Below are 20,347 nucleotides of genomic sequence, written 5' to 3'. Positions count from 1 at the left end.
TCAAAGTCCTAGATTTCATTGGAATGAGATAGAATGTGTGGCTGTGGATTTGGGGTCCTTCAATGAGGAGGGACATAGCTTCAGGAACTCAGGAATGGAGATTCCAGGGTTATAGATTTGAGAATTTGGAGTGAAAGAGACCTAGAGCTGTGGACATAGAGGTCCTATGTGCAAAGCCCAGCAGGAAACTGTAGTGAGCGCCTGAGCCCAGGTCTTGACCCACTGGCTTTATTCCTGTGCTCTTGATGCCCAGCCTCTTCATGGAACCTCGAGGTGAGGCCAGGATGGGCAGAATTGAGGTCCTCCAATCTCCAGTTTCAAGCCCATCTGCTGCTGGGAAAGGGGTAGAATATCAGAGTCACATTATCAGTGGAACTTTTCATAGAGCTGTAGAAGAGTAACTCGGAGTTACAGTTACAGAGGGACTCTGGCCAGGCCTTGAGAAATAGTAATAACCACGAAGAATATGGTGGGAAACTCTGATGTTCCATGGGTTCTGTTTAATGAAAATACCCGCTGGATTCCTACCCAGATACTTACAGAAACTTAATAGTTTTATTCAATAATTTCTATTACTGTTATCATTATTAGTAATGTTTCCCTTTTTACATGTGTGTACTGAAGACAGAGCTGAGAAGGTGAGCAGGGCCTACATCCATGAGAAGCCCTTAGGCAAATGGCCTTATGCCTTTTGTCCTACTCTGCCTTCCGTTTCCCCTTTCTGGGAATTGGTGTCCCACCAGTGGAAAGGGAACACTTGGGCAGAAAAAGTAGTACCTGAGGTTGTGTTAAGTGTCCTTTAGGGATGGTTCCTGGCTTCTCATGGACTGTTATTAGCAGACAGAGGGTACTGTAGCCAGAGAGGTTTTGGTAAACTTCAGTGTGGTGAATAGAGGTGGATTCTAGGATGCTGAGGGTATGAGCAGAGAAAGGATGAGTGGCCCTACTGTCCTTCCCTTGAAATTCTGGTTTAAAAGAAAGGACAGTTTTCCTTTGTTGAGGTTTTGGTTTTCCCGGAAGACTAAGTCTGTGTGTGTGTGAGTTTTTTTTTTCCCAATCTTTGTGATGATGGATTGGTTCATTATCAACCTCACTGAGGTAATAAGGGAGGGAGCTTGGATTTTAGTGGTTTTCCCTTCTCCCTTTATTACCTGGATTAGCCCACCCTGGTGGCCACATGGGGACCAAATTTAGTAGCATGTGCATTTTGATATTGGCACCATCAGTGAACAGTGGGATTATACTGATTATACTGATATCTGCATAAGGTGGGCCCATTGAGGGAAGGCATTAGGGTGGCACTAGGTTTCTCCCTAGTATATACTAGGTTGGAAAAGAAGTTGTCACTGAAGTTATTATCATATGCACCTTTAGTGCCAAGATGATTATAAAGCTGGTTCAGGCAGCCATTGAGATTGCATTCAGGAAAATGTAAGATGGCACCCTGTAGCTCTGAGGTTGGAACCAGCATGTACTGACATAAGCATTAGGTTGACTATGAGATTGGTCATTTGGGGGCCTGAGATTGACCTCAGTTTTACCCTGGGAGTTGCCCTAGGTTGACACTTGATAGGGTCTGATAGTGGACCTTCCTGGTTATGAGCTGCCCGGGAGCTTCTAACTTTGAACAAGTGGAAATGGGTGAGTTCAGCACTTTCAGTACTATTGTCTTGCACAAAGTATTCTTGGCTCTGGTTCTCTGAGACCAATGGGGAGGGACAAGGGTCAGAGGAAAAAGCATAGAGAGGGGAGTTGTTTGTTGAGCTTGGAGGTGGAAAAGGTGGGGAAGAATATTAACCAAAGCTTGGCAGATATCAAACCTCATAATACTGATCACTAGCCTGCACCTGGGTTCTGTCTTTTTTCCTTCTTGAATAGAAAGGAGGATGATGTTTGAACAATTTGATACTCCGTGAAAGTGGCATTAGGAAGGGCTCTGGATTCAGACAGTCTCCAGTAAGCCACTCACAAGTGGTTGCATAGGCTGAGAATGGGAGAAGTACTGGGGAAGCAGAGGTGATGTGTTTGTCCTTGCTGATGTCTCTGAAACATGAAGTGAGGGACCAGTGTCTGTTGTCACATGGAGAGTTTTGGGACAGGCTTACTTGTGAACCCAGGAATGTCCCTTCCTCTTGCTAGGCCTCAGTTTCCCATTCTGCATAATGGATCTTGTTCTGGTTTTATGGGTAAAAATAAGGTTATGAGAAAGTCTAAAGATATCATTTGGATACTAACTTTATGCCTTCTTTATTTTGTTACCTTGAAAAGGTACCTGCATTTTCTGAAACTTATGTGGTCAGTCAGAGCTCTTACTTTCTGTTTTTTGGTTTATAGATTTCCACCTGCCTGTTGGCATTTACTAAATGATCCTTCACTTCATGAAATATAAACCAAATAATCTTAGCTCAAAAAATACTGGGATTGTAAATTTTAAGCATTTTTTTCAAATTTGACATTATTCTGTTTTCATAGTCTTTCACAAAGTATCGTGGACAGTTGATGGACACCAGTATTTCAGAAGAAGAAAGGTCTGTACTACACCTTCTAGAGTCTTCTAGAAAAGAAAGCAATTGTGAAAGAATGCAAGTTTTCTGGGTCTCTCTACTATGTATAGCATGTTCTCTTCTTGTCTTTATCTAGATTATTCCTGTTTGGGGACTAGATTATCTGTCCCCAAACAGGAAACCTAGCAGAGTAATGTACCCAGTGTACTCTCAAGAGCAATGACTTATCCAGAGTGAACCCAGGACCTCCCTCAGCCAGCATCCTCCTAGGTCATATTGCAAGAGGGCAGACAGGTGAAATGACCTGGGACGACAGTAGTGGAATGTACCTTCTTCTCGACTGCACACGGAACATTCTCCAGGTTAGGCATATGTTAAGTCACCAAGCAAGGATCAATAAATTAAAAAAATATTAAAATGATAAAATGTATTTTTTTGACCACAAAAGAGTGAAGGTAGAAATCAATAACAGAAGGGAAATAGCAAAATTCACAAAAAGGTGGAAATTAAAATACTCAAAAATTTAACTGGACATTTTAAATTGCTCTTAATTTTATCCCACCAAGTCCTAAGTTTCAGTTCTAGACAGATAATGGGTTAGATTTCTCTTAATGATGCAAGAAATTGAACATATTTAGGGGAGATCTCATGATGTTTTGGTGTATGCACACATTGTGAAATGAGTCAATCATGGTTAAGTAAACATTTTTAACAGCAATGGGTGGAAGGATAAATCATGAGACAGTTTATAAAATACTGAAAGAATGACAACAAAAACAATATATAAACTATGAGTTGCAGCAAAAGTATGTAAGCAGGCAGAGGGAAACATAAAGAACATCTACATTAAGTTGGAAGAAAAATTAAACAACTCTTTAAAAATGAAATGAATTAATTTTTATAATGATGAACTATTGAACATATTTATGTGGTATAATGGGATGTTCTAAAAATCTGTCAAATCTATATTTTACCTTTACATCTTTTTCCCACTTTTTAAAAATTGCTTTTATTTATATTTTTTTATTTTTTAAAGGGAGAGAATTTTAAAAATATTTATTTATTTTTTTAGTTTTTGGTGGACACAACACAACATCTTTATTTATTTATTTATTTATTTTAAAGAGAGAGAGAGAGGTAATTTTTTAAAATTTATTTTTTAGTTTTCGGTGGACACAACATCTTTATTTTATTTTTATGTGGTGCTGAGGATGAACCCAGCACCCTGCGCATGTCAGGCGAGCATGCTACTCCTTGAGCCACATCCCCAGCCCCTATTTTATTTTTTTATGGGGTACTGAGGATTGAACCCAGCACCACACGAATGCCAGGCAAGCACACTACCACTTGAGCCACATCCCCAGCCCTTATTTTTTAAATATGTTATAATTCTTATTTCACATGTAAAACCTAATTTTTCATATCTCTGTATATAAAGTATGTTCACACCAATTCATGTCTTCATACATGCACTTTGGATAATGATGTCCATCACATTCCACCATCATTGCTAACCCTCTGCCCTCTCCCATCCTCTCCCATCCCTCTGCCCTATCTAGAATTCATCTATTCTTCCCACGCTCCCTCTCCCTATCCCACTATAAATCAGTAACCTTATATCAGAGAAAACATTTGCCATTTGTTTTTTTGGGATTGGCTAACTTCACTTAGCATTATCTTCTCCAACTGCATCCATTTACCTGAAAATGCCATGATTTTATTCTAGTTTATTGCTGAGTAATATTCCATTGTGTATATATACTACATTTTTTAATCCATTCATCTCCTGAAGGGCATCTAGGTTGGTTTCCACAGTTTAACTATTGTGTATTGTGCTGCTATAAACATCGATGTGGCTATGTCCCTGTAGTATGCTGTTTTTAAGTCCTTTGGGTATAGACCAAGGAGAGGGATAGCTGGGTGAAATCGTGGTTCCATTCCAAGTTTCCAAGGAATCTCCATACTGCTTTCAATATTGGCTGCACCAATTTGCAGTGCCACCAGCAATGTATGAGTGTCTTTTTTCCCACATCCTTGCCAACACTTATTGTTGTTTGTCTTCATAATAGCTGCCATTCTGACTTGAAGTGAGATAGTATCTTAGAGTAATTTTGATTTTCATTTCTCTAATTACTAGGGATGATGAACATTTTTTCATATATTTGTTGATTGATTGAATATCCTCTTCTGAGAAGTGTGTGTTCATGTCCTTGGCCTATTTATTGATTGGGTTATTTGTTTTTTGGTGTTTAGTTTTTTGAGTTCTATATATACCATAGAGATTAGTACTCTATCTGTTGTGTGAGGGGTAAAAATTTGCTCCCAAGATGTAGGTTCTCTATTCATCTCACAGATTGTTTCTTTTGCTGAGAAGAAACTTTTTAGTTTTACTCCATCCTATTTATTGATTCTTGGTTTTAATTCTTGCACTATAGGAGTCTTATTAAGGAAGTTGGGGCCTAATCCCACATGATGAAGATTAGGGCCTACTTTTTCTTCTATTAAACAGAGAGTCTCTGGTTTAATTCCTATATCCTTGATACACTTTGAATTCAGTTTTGTGCATGGTGAGAGATAGGAGTTTAATTTCATTTTGTTGCATATGGATTTCCAGTTTTCCCAGCACCATTTGTTGAAGAGGTTATCTTTTCTCCAATGCATGTTTTTGGCACCTTTGTCTAATATAAGATAATTATAATTTTGTGGGTTAGTCTCTGTGTCCTCTATTCTGTACCATTGGTCTACCAGTCTGTTTTGGTGCCAATACCATGCTGGTTTTGTTACTATTGCTCTATAGTATAGTTTAAGGTGTGGTATAGTGATGCCACCTGCTTCATTCTTCCTGCTAAGGATGGCTTTAGCTATTCTGGGTCTCTTATTTTTCCAGATGAATTTCATGATTGCTTTTTCTATTTCTATGAGGAATGCCATTGGTATTTTGATCAGAATTGCATTAAATCTGTGTAGTGCTTTTGGTAGTATGGTCATTTTGATAATATTAATTCTGCCTATCCAAGAGCAAGATAGATCTTTTCATCTTCTAAGGTCTTCTTTGATTTCTTTCTTTAGGGTTCTGTAGTTTTCATTATATAGATCTTTCACTTCTTTCATTAAGTTGATTCCCAAGTATTTTATTTTATTTTTTTGAGGCTATTGTAAATGGGGTAGTTTTCCTCATTTCCTTTGAAATACCTTTGATTTATGGGTGTTGATTTTATAACCTGCTACTTTGCTGAATTCATTTACTAGTTCTAGAAGTTTCCTGGTGGAGTGTTTTGGGTTTTCTAGGTATAGAATCATATCATCAGCAAATAGTGCTAAATTAAGTTCTTTCCCATATGTATCCCTTTAATTTCTTTCATCTGTCTAATTGCTCTTACCAATGTTTCAAGAACTATGTTAAATAGAAGTGGTGAAAGAAGGCATCCCTGTCTTGTTCCGGTTTTTAGAGGGAATATCTTTAATTTTTCTCCATTTACAATGATGTTGGCCTGGGGCTTGGTGTAGATAGCTTTTATGATGTTGAGATATGTTCCTGTTATCTCAAGTTTTTCTAGTATTTTGAACATGAAGGGGTGCTATATTTTGTCAAATGCTTTTTCTTCATCTATTGAGATGATCACACAATTCTTATCTTTGAGTCTATTGATGTGATGAATTATGTATATTGATTTCTTTATTTTGAAGCAACCTTGCATACCTGGAATGAATCCCACTTGATCATGGTGCACAATCTTTTTATTTATTTATTTATTTATTTATTTATTCATTTAATCATACATGATAGCAGAATGTATTTTGATATATATATATATATATATATATATATACATACATGGAATGTACATACATCAATCATATTGTTTATTCTATTCTGCTGCCCTTCCTATCCTCCCTACTCTTCCCCTATGGTGCACGATCTTTTGGATATGTTTTTGTATTTGATTTGCCAGAATTTTATTGAGAATTTTTGCATCTATGTTCATTAGAGATATTGGTCTAAAATTTTCTTTCTTTGATGTGTCTTTGCCTGGTTTTGGGAACACAGTGATATTGACCTCATAGAATTAGTTTGAAAGTATTGCCTCTTTTTCTATTTCCTGAAATAAATTGAAGAGTAGTTCTTCTTTAAAGGTCTTGTAGAACTCAACTGTGTATCCGTCTGGTCCTGGGCTTTTCTTGGTTGATGAGCTTCTAATGGTATCTTCGATTTCATCACTTGATGTTGGTCTGTTTAAAATGTGTATATCTTCCTGATTCAATCTGGGCAAGTTGTATGACTTAAGAAATCTGTTGATGCCTTCAATATCTTCTATCTTATTGGAGTATAAGTTTTCAAAATAATTTCTAATTATCCTCTGTATTCCTGTAGTGCCTGTTGTGATATTACCTTTTTCATCACGCATGTTGGTAATTTGAGTTTTCTATCTCTCTTTGTCTTTGTTAGTATAGCTAAGGGTCTGTCAATCTTATTTATTTTTTCAAAGAACCAACTTTGTCAATTTTTTCAATTGTTTCTTTTGTTTTGATTTTATCTCTGATTTTAATTATTTCTTGCCTTCTACTGCTTTTGCTGCAGGTTTGTTCTTTTTCTAGGGCTTTGAGATGTAGTGTGAGGTCATTTATTTGTTGGCTTTTTCTTATTTTAAGGAATGAACTCCATGCAATGAATTTTCCTCTTAGTACTGCTTTTATAGTGTCCCAGAGATTTTGATATGTTGTTTCTTTGTTCTCATTTATGTCTAAGAATTTTATAATTTCCTCCTCATGTCTTCTGTAACCCATTGTTCATTCAGTAGCATATTGTTCAGTCTCCATGTAATGCAGGAATTTTTCTTCCTTATTTTATCATTGATTTCCAATTTCATTACATTGTGATTGGATAAAATGCATGGTAGTATCTCTACTCTTTTGTATTTGCTAAGAGTTGCCCTGTGGCATAATATATAGTCTATTTTTGAGAAGGATCCATATGCTGCTGAGAAGAAAGTGTATCCACTTGATGTTGGTTGATATATTCGATATATGTCAATTAAGTCTAAGTTATTAATTTTGTTATTGAGTTCTATAGTTTCTTTATTCAACTTTTGTTTGGAAGATCTGTCCAGTGGTGAGAGAAGTGTGTTAAAATCACCCATGATTATTGTGTTGTGGTTTATTTGACTCTTGAACTTGAGAAGAGTTTGTTTGATGAACATAGCTGCACCATTGTTTGGGGCATATATATTAATGATTTTTATGTCTTGTTGGTGTATGGTTCCCTTGATCAGTATGTAGTGTCCTTCTTTATCCCTTTTGATTAACTTTGGCTTGAAGTCTACTTTATTTGATATGAGTATGGACACCCCTGCTTGCTTCCAAGGTCCATGTGAGTGGTATGATTTTTCCCAACCTTTCACCTTCAGTCTGTGTAAGTCTTTTCCTACCAAATAAGTCTCCTGTCGGAAGCAATATTGATGGATCTTTTTTAAAAATCCAGTCTACTAGCCTATGTCTTTTGAATGGTGAGTTTAAGCCATTAACATTTAAGGTTACTATTGAGATACGGTTTGTATTTCCAGCCATATTTGTTTATTTTTGTTATTTAACTTGACCTGATTTTCCTCTTTGATTAGTTTTTCCTTTAGTGTACTACCTCCCACTGTTGGTTTCCAGTGTTATTTTTCATTTCCTCTTCATGAAATGTGTTGCCAAGGATGTTTTGAAGCACCGGTTTTCTATCTGCAAATTCTTTTAACTTTTGTTTATCATGGAAGGTTTTTATTTCATCTTCAAACCTGAACCTTAATTTTGCTGGATACAAGATTCTTGGTTGGAACCCATTATCTTTCAGCATTTGAAATATGTTGTTCCAGGATCTTCTAGCTTTCAGGGTCTGTGTTGAAAGATCAGCCGTTAACCTAATTGGTTTACCCCTATATGTGATCTGCTTCCTTTCCCTTGTGGCTTTTAAAATTTTCTCCTTGTTCTGTATGCTGGGCATTTTCATTATAGTGTGTCTTGGTGTGGATCTTTTGTGATTCTGCACATTCGGCATCCTGTAGGCTTCTAGGATTTGGATTTCTGTTTCATTCTTCATTTCTGGAAAGTTTTCTAATATTATTTCATTGAACAGATTGTTCATTCCTTTGGTTTGGACCTCAATACCTTCCTCTATCCCAATAACTCTTAAATTTGGTCTCTTTACGCTATCCCATATTTCTTGGATGTTCTGCTCCTGGCTTCTTATTAGTCTCGCTGTGCTGTCTACGTTCTTTTTGAGATGATATACTTTGTCTTTGTTGTCTGATGTCCTATCTTCTAAGTGGTCTACTCTGCTGGTGATACTCTCATTTGAGTTTTTAAATTTATCATTTCATTTCTAGGATTTCTGTTTGTTTTTTTGTATTACCTCTAGCTCCCTGTAGAGATGATATTTTGCTTCTTGGATTTGTTTATGTAATTCATTGTCGAGTGATCTTTCATTGTCTGCATTTGTTGTTTAATGTCTTCCCTGATACTCCAGAACATCTGAACCATGTATATCCTGAAATCTTTATCTGACATTTTTTTCTGCTGTAGATATTACCTTTTCTAATGTTGTATTGTCTTGCATTGTTTGTGGTCCTTTCTTTCCATGTCTTTTCATGTTGCTCACATTTCTTTCCAGCTCTGTGAGATGGTTGTGTAATTGTTTTTCCCCTATAGATTTATATTGCTCTTGTATAGTTCCAAAATCTCTCCTTTGTGGGGAAAGACAATGTTAACAGTTCCCAATATCAACAATACACCATCTATGGGCAAGTTTTCATTATTAATACATTTATAGTTAGTTTCTATGTCTAGAGATGTTGGATTCAATTATTATTTAAAATGTAGTCATTAATTTTATAAAAGGCATACAGTTTCTGGTGGCATACAGAGAACTGAGGGTCGGGTGTAGGACGTTATGTTAAGGGAGAAAGTTGTGGGTGTAGGGGGTTAATATATCTTAGCAACTTTGGAGGAGGACTCTAATGAATAGACAGGCGGTAGTTTAGGGAAGAAGCCATAAAATTAAACACCTATAAGTATTTAGAAAATTACCCGAAGTAAAAATAGTAAAAGTTAGGAGGTTGAAAGTGGGAGAGAGGGAGGTAGAAAATAAAAAGGAAAGAAAGAAAGAGAAAAAAGAGAGAGGGGAAAGAAAATAAGAAAAAAAAGAGGGAGAGGTGCTTATGCAATTTCTCTATATTATATTATTCTGTTGATTCAGTTCTCAAAGTCCTATTTCATGCAAAGTTCTTGGTTTCACATATGTTGGGGTTGTGAGGACCAGAGAGGGAAGGGTAGAGGAGAATGGATGAGGAGAGAGAAAAAAAAAACCTCCTAGAATTCTGTTTTCTTTTTTTCTAGTAGGTGGTGTTGTCTATTCCAAGCTTGAGTCTCTGTGCTCAGGGTGGTGGAGGTAACCGGTGTGAGAGGGCTTGAGCTTCTGCCTAGAGCCTCCCTGCTCTTAGTCTCTCAGAGTTAGAAACCAGGTGCCTGTCTGTACAGTTGCAGTTCTGCCTTGATAGCCATGCCCCCCAAAAGATTGTGAGAAAGGTTTTGAGTTATCACATCTGGGGGTGGGGGAGTTGTAACCCAGGTACCTGATCAGCTGTAGAACCTCGCTGGTAGCCACACCTACCAAGAGATGGCGAGAAAGGTTTTCCAAGATGGATTCTGTCTGTTTCCTGCATCAGGTATTTGGTGAGGTGGGGGTTGCTGGGGTGACCTTGTGGTGTGGCTAGAATTTGGTCTGGTGACCTGCATGGGAGCAGAGTGTAGTCTGGCAATCTACAGTTCTGTAGAGGTGCTGAGTTTGTACTTCTGATCCACCACTTGTGGGCCACACGGGTTCAGACTGTGGGCTTTGGGGCCGTCGTTCTGCGCCACGATTGCTGCTCCAGTGGAATCTGCAAAAAATTCGCTGTATGGGGTCCTGTCACATGCTCTGAGATGTAGTTTTTCGTCAAGGCAGGACCCGATGGAGAAGCCTTTTGACTGTTTTCTCAGATTTGTGGGCAGAGCCACCAGAAGCAGTATCTCCTCTACTCCGCCATCTTGGCTCCCTCCCTCTGTGTAGTATTTCTTTAAATGTTTTCTCTAGTGGTAGCTATGTAGACATAAGTTCTTTTAGTTTCTGTCTATCATGGAAGGTTTTATTTCCTCTTCTATTATGAAGAATAGCTCTGCTGGATCTAGCACTTTTGGTTGACAGTTATTTTCCTTCAGGGCTTGAAACACAGCCTTTCAAGGCTTCCTGTATTTTATGGTATGTTCTAAGAAATCAGAAATCTGACTTGCTTGCCTCTCACTGTAACATAATATTTTCTCTACTGAGGCTTTAAAAAATGCTAGCTTTATTCTCTGTGTTAGGCATTTAAATTATAATGTGTCATAAAGGGTTCTCTTTTGGTCTTTATTTGGCTTTCTGAATGCTGCCCATATCTGGATGTCCATCTCATTCTCAAGGTTTTGAAAAATTTCTGTTATTATTTCCCCAAAGAACTTATGAACTCCATTAGCTCACATTTCACAATGCTCTTCAATTCCAGTAATTTAAAAATTTGGTCTCCTAATGTTTTCCCAGAGTTTTTGCATATTGTGGTCATGATTCCTTGTTTTTTTTTCCTTTAAAACTGTTTTGATATTCAAAGTTGTTCACTTAGACTTCCAGCTCTGAGATTCTGTTTCAGGATGGTCTATGTTCAATTGAACATTTAGAATGATTTATTGTGTCTTTCAATTGCAAGATTTCTGTTTGATGTTTATCAATATCTCTAACTCCTTATTGAATTCCTCATTCATGTCCTGTACTGATGTCCAAAGGTGCATTGCCTCTATGCTGGGTTTAGTACAGCAGCAGAGTCTCCACCTTTGAACTTGTAGTGTATAAGTGTATTCTCAGCACATCATAGAAAAGGGGGAAATAAACAATAGCAACAACAGAAGCAAACAATATGCAGCATTAAAATACATGTCTGATGGGGCTGGGTGGTAGATTATTCGCCTAGCATGTGCAGGTGCTGGGTTTGATCCTCAGCACCACATAAAAATAAAATAAAGGTATTGTGTCTAACTTCAACTAAGACAAAATATTAAAATAAATAAATAACTACCTGGTAGGTACTATGACATCTACAATACTACTTACCAAAAAAAAAAAAAAAAACATGAACAGTGGGTTCAGCAATTGCCAACAACAACAAAAAAAAGTTGTGAACTAGATATGGCAATTGAATAAATAAAATAAAAATTAAGGAAAAAGTACTTTTTTCTGGTAGGAGCATACTGGGGATTGAACTCAGGGGCACTCAACCACTGAGCCACATCCCCAGTCCTATTTTGTATTTTAGTTTGATACAGGATCTCACTGAATTGCTTAGTGCCTCGCCTTTGCTGAGGCTGGCTTTGAACTTGCAATCCTTCTGCCTCAGGCTCCTGAGCCACTGGGATTATTTGCATGTGCTATTGTGCCAGGCCAGAAAAAGTACTCTTAATAAAAATTAAAATATTGTCTCCCCTTTGCTGATCAAAACTGTTGGTGAGGATGGTGATGGATGATCACTGCATATGCCTGATTGTCTTTTCCATTTCTTCTTGGGATGTGTATCCCATAGAGAAAGCAAGGATTGGGGGTTGTTATGACTGTCCTCTTTTGCATTGCTTACTGAACTGCCACCTGGAGTGGCCTAAGACTGAAGGTGGTGGAAATAGCTCTCAGCTTCCCTTTTCACTAGTAAAAAGTAGGATGGAGAGGGAAGTATCTGTCATACACTGGTGTTTTGTCTGGAAAGACCTGGTTAATACAATGCCAGGAGGTTCCAGTAAGGGTGTCCTGGCAGCTGTGCCTTAGCTCTAATCAGGGCTTTGGGACCTTGATAGATATTATCTACTCTAGAGAGAGTAGATGGACACACCCCTATGGCTGGTCACCTGATGGTCTCTACTGGGAGTGTGGATCTCAGGAGTCCCTGAGAATCTACACATAGATTAGGGTACCAAAGGCATCTCAGGCCTCTCAAACGCTGTTGCCCATGAATGCAGCCTTCCCAGGTTCAAACCCAAGTGTAATCCTGCCTGCTTGATCAGTTTTCTGACCCTCTTCAGCTGGATACAAGAACTAACAGATGGCAAAGAGAAAGTGAGTTGAACTCTTCTTCATGATTCTGACTTGAATCCCCCTGGATACCATCTCCTCTGTTGCCTTTTCACTAATGTCCTCCTAGGTACACCCTCAGCCACATGGTGACACTTGCCAGGACTGCATGGCCATACTTGCTATGATTTCCTAGACTCCCATAAGAGCAAGCTTCAGCACGGCCTCCTAAAGATGACTCTCCACCTTAGCTCTCCACATGACAGTTGAGAAACAGTTCTCTTCAAATACCAGTTAGCGAGTGATGCAGCCTCTGGGTCAGTTTGGTTCAGGCTGCTTTTTTGTTCTACAGAATTTTCTGTGCCACATTGGTCTGTTGTGTTTCTGTCTCTGTTTGTGTCATCCCTTTCCTCTGTGGAGAACCAGTGCTGCTGCTACTGCCACTGCTACAGTCGGCTTGGCTCAAAGGCACTCTTTCTGGTCCTTTGTTCATCGCACCTGAATTTCTGAGTCTCTAAAGCACTCTGACTCTCCAGGGTTCAATTTGATTGAATTTCCTCTTTCACCCACCTTGTTGAATCCTGAGCAACTGGGAATGCAGGCTTCCTCTAGCCCACCATCTTGAATCACCAAGCCTATCTTTTTTTAAGTCCCCAGGGCCCTGGCACTGGGACAGATGTTGCTATGGCCAAGGCAGCTAATGTGCTCAGCTTGTATTCCAGCCCCAAACATGACCTTGATTGTGGGATCCTTGGCTCTGCTGTGGGAATCTCAGGCAATGGATGAAATTCAAGTACTTTTCTCATGTCAGTCTATTTTATGTTAATTGAATCCTTAGACCAGTTGGACATCTTGAGAGGAGAGAGGTAAAGTTTTTTGTTTGCTTGTAGGGTCATTGGGAGAAAGTGGTTGATGGATACTTGAGAAATCTCTGTATATCTTTTTTTGTGAATCTCTAATTATCTCACAATAAAGAGACATATAAAATTGAATTTATTCTCTTCATTATCACTTTAAATTTTTTTCATTGATTTCTGAACTTTTAGTTTTGTCCTGTTCCTTGTATTCCCTTTGGATTTTCTGTGTTGTTTTATAACTTCTAAAGTTGGAAGGACAGTCAGGGTATGAATTTTCAGACCTTTCTATTTTCTCATATGAAAATGGAAGGCTACAAATCAATCTCCAAGCTTTTGCAAAAGAATCAGAACTTGTATTTCTTCCCACTTTATCCTTTTCAAGGTTGTTTTATCTCTTGTAGTTCTTTTGCCTTTGTATGTAAAATTTCAAAGATGTGTATATATTCACAACACAAACTTATTGAGTTTAATTGTATTAAACCCATAGATCAGTTTGAGTGAGGTGGCATCATTATTCTATTGAAACTTCTAATTCATGAATGTGGCATTTCTCTCCATTTATTTACATATGAATTGATGTTTCACCAGTATTTTAGAGTTTTCACTATACTCATTTTCTGCATGTGTTGTTAGATTTTACTGAAGTATATTTGAATTTGGTGGTTAATGGTACTTTTTCAAAATAGTATTTATTTGCTATTATGTGGAAATAAAAAATTATTTGTATATGTTTCCTATTTTTGCTAATCTCACATTAATGGTATGGGATTTAGGGGAAATATATTTGATATTTTCTACATAGAGTATCATGTCATCTCCAAGTCAGGACAGTTTGTATAATTTCCTTCTAATATAAATAACCTTTGTTTCTTGTTCTTGACAGGGTGCTGGCTAGAATTTCCAGTGCTTTATTGAACAAAATTGTTGAGAACAGACACTTTTGGTGTTTCCTTTTCTTGGTTGAAAGTATTTATTTTGTTACAATCAAGTATGAGATCTGTAGCAGGTTTTTACAATATTCTTTATCAAGCTGTGCAAATTCCCCTCCCCACTGCTTCTAATTTGCAGGGAACTTTTATTATGAACAATGTTGAATTTCAGCAAGTGATTTTCTAAGTCTACTTATTTGATCATGTGATTTTCTCCTTATTTTTTGAATAGAGTGTATTTTGACATGTTATACCTATGAGGAGCGTAACTTGTTCTAATTAGGATACCATTCTTGTGGTTGTACATGATGTGGAGTTTCATGATGTTGTATTCACATATGAACATAGGAAAGTTATGTCCATTCATTCCACTGCCTTTCTTTTTTCCTATCTGTCCTTGCTTCCCTTCATTCCCCTTTGTCTAACCTACTGAACTTCTTTTTTCCCCTCTGACTTATTGTGTGTTAGCAATGATTTTCTTTAATCTCTTTATATGGAAAATGACATTGACTTGCCCTTTTCAATGCATACATTTATTTTTGGAACATTTTTGCTTCATAGAGAAATGGAACAGAAGATAAAGTGCCAACATACCCCCTTTCTCTATCCTCTTTTTGTTAACTTTTTATCTTACTGTGATATACTTGTTACAATTGGTAAACCAATATTGACATGTCATTATTAATCACAATCCATAGTTTTGAATATTGTACACATATTTCACATATGAAAATGGAAGGCTACAAATCAATCTCCAAGCTTTTGCAAAAGAATCAGAACTTGTATTTCTTCCCACTTTATCCTTTTCAAGGTTGTTTTATCTCTTGTAGTTCTTTTGCCTTTGTATGTAAAATTTCAAAGATGTGTATATATTCACAACACAAACTTATTGAGTTTAATTGTGTTAAACCCATAGATCAGTTTTTAAAATGGCAGATTATCATGCACCTACCATTTCAGTATTATGAAGAATAGTTTCACTGACCTAAAAATCCCAGATGATCCACTTATTGTTCTTTTCTTTCTCTTTTGAAACCCTAGTGGGACCCTCTGATTCTGTGGGCTCATCTTTAACAAACTCTCATTGGACACATCTGACAGGTGGTTTATATGGTTGAATGAGTTCATGCAGAAAGGGGTGTTATGAGAGAAATGTGTCCCCTTAAAAAACATGTGTTCCAGTCCTAGTCCCTGGTACCTCAGTATCTGACCTTAACTGGTATTATGGTTTCAATCTGAGGTGTCCCCAAAAGCTCTTATGTGAGACCATACCAGAACATTTAGAAGTGAGATGATTGGGTTTGGAGGACCTAATCAGTAATTATTCCACTTGAATGGATTAACTGGTAACCGTGGGCAGGTCGGATGTGACTGGAGGAGGAGGGTCACTGAAGATGTGTCTTTGGAGATTATATTTTGTCCTTGTTGAGTGGGGTTTTCTTTCTGAAACCACAAGCACCAAATACACTTTTTCTCCCCTAAAAATTTCTTGTAATGGTCTTTGGTCACAGTGGTGAAAAAGTGAATTAAAACACTTGAAAATTGGGTCATGTCAGATGTCATTAAAATGAGGTCTTTCTATGGTTTTTCAAGGTGGCAGAATAGAGGAGGTCATTTTCCTGGCTGCTTTGTGGCATGAGACCAATAAAGCAGACAGGCAGGTTGTCTACAAGGTGGGTGAATGAAAAACGGGGGGTAGGGAGTAGAAAACTTTATTGGAATTTAAAACTGGACATTCAAAGAAGACCAGGGGCACTGGAGGTTGGATATAATACAATCAGGAAAAAAATCCCCAGCAACACAGCTGCTGTCATGGACAGGCCAGAAGTGCCAGCCAGTGTGGCCCCTCCATGATCATTGTGGAGGAATAAGGGAATTAAAGGAATCCACATTTTGGGGAGGCCTGAGGTGGGTCTGGGTATGGAGCATTTAGAGATCAAGGACATTGCCCCACAAAACTGAAAGATATGCTGCCTAATATTCGTGTGCAGGGAAAGAAGTTAGCATCTCTCCAGGAAGGAACCATTTTGCCTCTGGGCATGAGGGCTGGCAGCTGGGGGAGATGATTCCTGGCAGATCTGAATTTGGCCCAAAATACAGGCCCAGGAAACATACACTGTATGACATAGAGTATACTTAAGTGACCAGGAGAATATCAACATGGAGAGAGGTTTACACACGGGACAATTGGTTGTGGAAACCCACCCAGTTCTACCCCTCCTGCTCCAATCCAGCTGCTTTCAAGACCAGCTGGGAGAGACACATCTGTCCCGGAATTTGGAAGGCTCAGAGCAGGAGAGATTGGAGACTAAACCTGAGAACAGGAAATGTGGTGTCTGCAGGTGACAAAGAGGACTAAGAATTAGCTTCTCCACCAAATGAATGGAACCTAGAGGAGATCCCTGGGATACAGTTTTCCAGAGGGGAACAGCAAGTACTGGACACCGGAGATTCAAAATCTGATTTAAAACCTCCAGACCAATTGGCATTCAGTGAAGAGCCAGGAGCTCACCTAAGCCTAAACCCTGCATCCAGGAATTCCACAGATGGGATTAGCTCTCTCACTCCAGTAATCCAGAGGGTGGAGCATCACGCTCCAGATGATCCCACCTAAACCTGCTGAGAAGAGAAGCTGAGAATATTTTGAACTCCAATGGAAAGAATTATTTAACTTTTAATCAATATTGTGACCTTAATGGTATATGGACATCTGCACATTTTCATATTTGATTTTTACTCATTTCCAGCATTTTGGATGCCAGTTATTTTTCATGGATAAGTTTTTTTTTGTGTGTGTGTGAAATAGGATGTTTGATTAGAATATTTTATCTTGATTTGTAGTCTTTTTATTTTTAATTTTTAAGAAGTTTTTACTATATTTCTCCTACCTATATATTTCTCTTGATTCTCTCCTTTCTTCCACTAACAATTTGTATTGTCCTCTCTTTCACTCTTCCTTTAGTTTTTTTTACTTCTGTTTTTCTCCTCCTCCCTCATAATCATCACATCCTATATCACTTCTGTTCTCTCTCTGTCTACCATTTGAAATTGTAAACCCTTTTGCCATCTTACTTTTTTTTTTTGGTACTGGGGATTGAACTCAGGGGCACTCAGTCACTGAGCCACATCTCCAGCCCTATTTTGTATTTTATTTAGAGACATCTCACTGAGTTGCTTAGCACCTTGCCATTTCTGAGGCTGGCTTTGAACTTACAATTCTCCGGTCTCAGCCTCACGAGCCACTGGGATTACAGGCATGCACCACCAGGCCTAGTATTGTACTGTTTTTATTTTGGGCAATAAAAAATCATTTCTGTTTATTGCAAAAAGAAAAAACTGTAGATGTCCTAGCAGGAGCTATTTAGTTTAAGGCTATATATTGTTTGCACTGGTTGCTACAATTATTTGTCTCCCCACTAAATAGTGAGATACTGGAAACCTTCACAGATACTCTAAGTCCATAGGATAGAAACTCTACTGTCTTAGGTCCATACTGTTAGATGAGTAAACACACAAACAACATGAAAAAACAAGGGAACAAATGTCCCCAAACAAACCAAAATACTCCAATAACAGAATGCATCAATACCACGGTGGAAGAAATGTCAGAGAAGTTCAGAATTACATAGTTAAACTGATCTGTGAAGTAAAGGATAATATTAGGAATGAAATCAGTAAAAAACAAGAAGTGAAAGATCACTTCAATAAAGGCGCAGAGAGGCTAAAACAAAACAAACAAAAAAGCAAGCAGAAATCTTTGAAATGAAAGAAACAATAAACCAAATTAAAAATTCAATAGAAATTGTCACTAACAGATTAGACCACTTGGAAGACAGAACCTCAGGCAATGAAGACAAAATATATAATCTTGAAAATAATGTTGACCATGGAAAGAACATATTAAGAAACCATGAACAGAGCTTCCGAGAACTATGGGATAACATAAAAAGACAAAATTTAAGATTTATTGGGATGGATGAAGGCATGGAGATAAAAACTGAAGGAATGCAATACAATGAAATTATATCAGAAAATTTTCCACCCTAAAGAATGAAATGGAAAATCAAATACAAGAGGCATACAGGACCTCAAGTGTACATAATTACAACAGACCCATACCAAGACACATTATAATAAAAATGCTTACCATACAGAATAAGGATAGAATATTAAAGGCCATGAGAGAAAAGTATCAGATTGCATATAGGAGGAAATCAATTCAGATCTCAGCTGATATCCTAGCCCAGACCCTCAAAGCTATGAGTCCTGGAACAACATATACCAAGCTCTGAAAGAAAATGATGATAACCAAGAATTTTATATCCAGCAAAATTAAGCTTCAGATTTGAAGATGAAATAAAAAACTTCCATGATGAACAAAAGTTAAAAGAATTCAAAACTCGAAAGCCTGCACTTCAGAATATTGTCATAAAATATTCTATGAAGATGAAATTTAAAAATAATGAAAACCAGTAAAGGGAGGAAAAAGGTATAGTCAATCAAAGGAGAAATGAATTCAAATTAAAAATTAGAAATAAACCAAAATAACCAGGTATACAAATCATATCTAAATAATAACCTTGAACTTTAGTGGCCTAAACTCATTAATCAGAAGACATAGACTGGCAGATTGGATTAAAAAATAAGACCCTAAAATGTGCTGTCTCCAAGAGACTTACTTCATAGCCAAAGACATCCACAGACTGAAGGTGAAAGGATGGGAAAAACATACCACATGGATCTTGTAAAGAAGCAGGGGTTTCTATCATCATATCAGATAAAGTGGCTTTTTAGCCTAAGTTAGTCAGAAGAGACAAAGAAGGACATTTCATACTGCTTAAAGGAATTATATATCAACAAGACATAACAATTGTATATATTTATGCCCCAAACAATGGAGCAACAACATATATCCAATAAACTCTTCTTAATTTCAAGAATCAAGTAAATTACAACACAACAAAAAGAAACTATAGAACTAAATAACATAGTTAGTAATTTAGACTTAATGGATATATATAGAATATTTTATTCATCTATGAGCAAATATACTTTCTTCTCAGCAGCACATGAATCCTTCTCTAAAATAGACCATATCTTATGCCACAAAACAACACTTAGCAAATAGAAAAAAATAGAGATAATACCCTGCATTCTATCAGGAATGAAATTAGAAATCAATGATAAATTAAAAAATAGAAGCTACTCTAACATGTGGAGACTAAATAATATGCTATTGAATGATGAGTGGATAGTAGAAGAAATCAGGGATGAAATAAAATACTTAGAGGTACATGAGAACACCAAAATAACAGATCAAAATCTCTGGAACACTATGGAGACAGTGCTAGTAAAGTTCATTGAATTGAGCTCATTCACTAAAAGAATAGAAAGTCAAGAAGTAAATGACTTAATATTATATCTCAAAGCCCCAGAAAAAGAAGGACAAATCAACACCAAAAGCAGTGGAAAAAGGAAATCATTAAAATCAGAGATGAAATCAATGAAATTTGAGAAAACTCAAATTATTAAAATTTATGATGAAAAAGGAAATATCATGACAGACACTACTGAAATATAGAAGATAATTAGAAACTATTTTGAAAATTTATACTCCAATAAAATAGAAAATCTTGCAGGGCGCAGTGGCACATGCCTGCAATTCCAAAGGCTCAGGAGGCTGAGATAGGAGGATCGTGAGTTCACAGCCAGCCTCAGCAAAAGCAAGGTGCTAAATAACTCAGTGAGACACTGTCTCTAAATAAATACAATATAGCACTGGGGATATGGCTCAGTGGTCAAGTGCCTCTGAGTAGTTCAATTCCTGGTTACCCCCACACCAAAATATTTTCCTGAAGACACTGATAAATTTCTAGAGACATATGAGCTACACAAACTGAATTAGGAAGACACACACAATTTTAACAGATCATTTCAAGCAATGAAATAGAAGAT

At 37.3% G+C, this 20,347-nt stretch overlaps 1 protein-coding gene across 6 annotated transcripts in view; it reads left to right on the top strand.

Moving 5' to 3' along the window:
* LOC101956983 (cytochrome P450 2G1) overlaps positions 1 to 20,347 on the top strand; it is a 146,536-nt gene that overhangs the window by 41,915 nt on the left and 84,274 nt on the right. The gene's annotated exons all lie outside the window — the stretch shown is intronic.

Source organism: Ictidomys tridecemlineatus, chromosome 15, assembly GCF_052094955.1.
Source record: "Ictidomys tridecemlineatus isolate mIctTri1 chromosome 15, mIctTri1.hap1, whole genome shotgun sequence".
Taxonomy (NCBI): domain Eukaryota; kingdom Metazoa; phylum Chordata; class Mammalia; order Rodentia; family Sciuridae; genus Ictidomys; species Ictidomys tridecemlineatus.
This window is presented reverse-complemented; position numbering and strand designations above follow the sequence as displayed.